Below are 3,782 nucleotides of genomic sequence, written 5' to 3' on the forward strand. Positions count from 1 at the left end.
ACAGAAACAAATGCAAAGATACAGAGAACAAACTGATGGCTGCCAGATGGGAGAGGGGTTAGGGGACTGGGTAGAACAGCTGAATCAATTAAGAAGTACAGATCAGCAGTTACAAAATAGTCATGGGGATGTGAAGTACAGCACAGTCAATAATATCGTAATAATTATGTATGGTGCCAGGTGGGTATTAGACTTAACCGAGGGGATCACTTTGTAAGTTATATAAATGTCTAACCACTGTGCTGTTACTTGAAACTAATATAATATTTGATGTTAACTGTAACTGAAAAATTAAAAAATTAAAATAAAAACATTAAACAAGTGTTGGAAACTCAATGCAAGTTGTTAATGTTTGACAGTGTTGAGAAAGTTGGGTAAAGGGTATATGGGAATTCATTATACTGTTCTTGTAATTATTTTGGTGAGTTTGAAATTATTTAAAAATTAAAGTTAAAAGTAATGTGTTCAGTATTAGCAACCCCAACAAATTTTTTTAGGCTTTCCTTCCTGTTTGGCATCATTCTTGCTATCTTTTATGAAGGAAGTCAATGTGCACATTTTTAATATTTTGAATGACTTGGTAGTAGACGGGGGCATATCTTTCAGCATTTTGAGCGGCAGAGAAAAGCCCTCAGCTAGGAACATTAGCCTTAGAGTGTGGTTTCATCCATGGTCCCAAATGGCTTGCTTCAGCTGTGGTCCTTAAAGATCTGAGAAATAAGGGGCAGCATCCTCAGGGATGATCAGCTCTAGTGTGCCTTTTGGAGCAAAAATTAATATAAGACCCGGTATTATATTATACCCGGTCTTATATTATAGTAAAATAAGACCATGTCTTATATTAATTTTTGCTCCAAAAGACGCATTAAAGCTGATGCATTAAAGGTCCAGCTAGGTCTCATTTTCAGATGGCCTCTCTGAGTATGGAGCTCCCATAATGAAAGCATCACTCTTCCATTCGTACAAGCCCTCAGTTGTGCCTTCATGGTTTTCTTGGACATCCTTCAGTGTTTTCTCTCATCTCTGCAGCAGGCAGCCACCTCCTTATCTCCCTAATCACTCTATTTGTATCTTTCTCCAGTAGACTAAGCTCCTTGAGGGTAGGTACAATAGCTGAGTCACAGACACACACAGTTCCCCTGGCACATACTTTCTTTTAAAGTTTGTTTTGAAATAATTATAGATTCACGTGAAGTTGCAAAAACAAACAAACAAAATAGAGAAGCTGTGCTCGCTTCGGCAGCACATATACTAAAAAAAAAATTGGAACAAAATAGAGAAGCTATAAATGCTTATATTTTAAAAGAAGAAAAATCTTAAACCAATGACCTAATTTTTTTATCTGAAGTAACTAGAAAAAGAAGAGCAAACTAAATCCAAAGCAAACGGAAGGAAGGAGGGGAGAGGGGAGAGTAGAGAGATACATGAAATAGAGAACAGAGACAATCAATAAAACCAAAAGCAGATTCTTTGAAAAGATCAACAAAATTGACAAGCTTTTAGCTGGACTAATGAAGATAAAAGGAGAAAAGACTACTTAAATTACTAGCACCCTCACAAAAATAAAAAAGACTATAAGGGAAAACGATGAACAATTGTATTCCAACAAATTAGATGACACAGATGAAATAGAAAAAAATCCTAGAAAGACAAAAGCTATTGAAAATGAGTCAATAAGAAATAGAAAATCAAAACCACAATGAGATATCACCTCACACCCACTTGGATGGCTATAACAAAAAAGACAGACAATAAAATGTGTTAGTGAGGAAAATCACAACTTTTGTGCACTGATGGTGGGGATGTAAAATGGTACAGTACCCTGGAAAATTGTGTCAATCCTTCAAAAAGTTAAACATAGTGTTACCAAATAACCCAACAATTCCACTCATAAGTATATATATTGAAGAAAATTGAAAGCATATGTTCTAAAAAAACTTGTACATAAATGTTCATAGCAGCATTATTCATAATACTCAAAATGTGGAAACAATCTAGATATCTGTCCATCAATTAATGAATGAATAAACAAAATGTGGCATATCTATGTAATGGAATATTACTCAACCACAGAAAGGAATGAAGTACTGATACACGCTACAATATGGATGAATCTTGAAATCATGCTAAGTGAAAGAAGCCAGTCACAAAAAAACACATGTTGTATGATTCCGCTTATTTGAAATATCCAGAATGGGCAAATCCACAGAGACAGAAAGTAGGTTAGTAGTTAACAGAGTACAGGGGAAGGGAGAATGGGGAGTGATTACTAACGCATATGGTATTTCTTTGGAGGGGGGGTGAAAGTGTTCTGAAATTGGTGGTGATAGTTCCATAACTGTGACTATACTAAAAACCACAGAATTGTATGCTTTCAAGGGTGAATTTTAGGGTATATGAATTATATGTCAATAAGAAAAATGAATAAAAGCAAAAGCTAATGCCTTTAAAAATGTAATGAGAGATTCCATTTACCCTTTATTCATTTCTCCCAATGGTAACAACTTGCATAACTATAGTACCATATCACAACCAGGAAAATGACATTAGTACAATCCACAAAACTTATTCCAATTTCACCAGTTTTACGTGCACTCATGTGTGTGTGTATGCATGTAGTTCTATGCAATTTTAACACATGTGTACATTTGTGTAACCACCACTGTAGTCAAGCTACAGAACTGTTTCATCATCACACAGATCCTTCCTGCTACCTGTTTGCACGTACGTCCTCCCTTCTCCCTTCATCCCTAAACCCTAGCAACCACTAATCTGTTCTCACTCTCTATCATTTTCTTTCAAAACTTTAATGTAAATTGTTATATGTTATATAAATGTAACCTTTTGAGTTTGGCTTTTTTCACTCAGTGTAATTCCCTTGAGATCCATCTGAGTTGTATGTTCCAATAGTTCATTCCTTTCATTTATTTATTTTTTTGGTAATGCAGTACTTTATTTATTCTGTCCATTAATAACTAATGTTTAAGAACATTTACAATATAAATGGAACTTAATCTAAGATAAGTTCGACTTACTTTTCTTTTATATCCCAATACTGGGCATTAATAAGAGAGATAGTCAAAATAATTATGGTCAAAATTACTATTTCAAAAAACTTATAAATAAATGCTTGGTGTCAGTATGTCTGCATGTAAGTCAGATTTTGGTGTAAAGTTCTTTGGATACAAGAAAGAACATTTGGTTTACTTCACTAATAGGAATACGTGTTAATGCTGGGATGGCCTCTCTCGATATTGGTTTTTAGCATAGTTACTCATGACTGTATGAATGGAGTTGAGTAGAACGGTACTCATGTTAACTCCACATAAGAGTACATAGCTGCTTACTGTAACCAATACTACAGAGATAAGGAGGTAGACAGGTAATGCAACTGCCCAATATTTTTGAGGCCAAAAGGTTAGGCCTAAAGAATTTAGTCAAGATTCAGGAATAAAAGCCCACAGGAGGTAATAGTGAGAAGCCAAACTGGGAGCTTAAGAACAAAGCCATAAATCACTCTTTCTGGCAATGATGAAGGTGAATATTCCACCATTTCCCCAGCTTTAGACAATCTCAGCACTGAGTCCTCTGCACAAGTGATGCGGGGCGGGGGGCGGGGAGGGGGGTTAGAGAGGAAAAATTGAGGGAAAGGCCAAGGCGCCATAGTGCCCCCATTCTGGGTGCAGGTGCACTGGGACTCTCTCCATGGCTGTGGAGGGACCACACATATTCCCTTTATTTTAAAATAAAATTTTATTTTTAGAACAGTTTTCAAGTTACAG

General features: G+C 35.9%; 1 pseudogene; it reads right to left on the reverse strand.

Annotated features, from left to right (window-relative positions):
• Window positions 1-3,156: 3,156 nt before the first annotated feature.
• LOC117032790 (phosphatidylinositol N-acetylglucosaminyltransferase subunit P-like) lies at window positions 3,157-3,553 on the reverse strand (annotated as a pseudogene).
• Between the last annotated feature and the right edge of the window lie 229 nt (window positions 3,554-3,782).

This window comes from Rhinolophus ferrumequinum, chromosome 13, assembly GCF_004115265.2.
Source record: "Rhinolophus ferrumequinum isolate MPI-CBG mRhiFer1 chromosome 13, mRhiFer1_v1.p, whole genome shotgun sequence".
NCBI lineage: Eukaryota > Metazoa > Chordata > Mammalia > Chiroptera > Rhinolophidae > Rhinolophus > Rhinolophus ferrumequinum.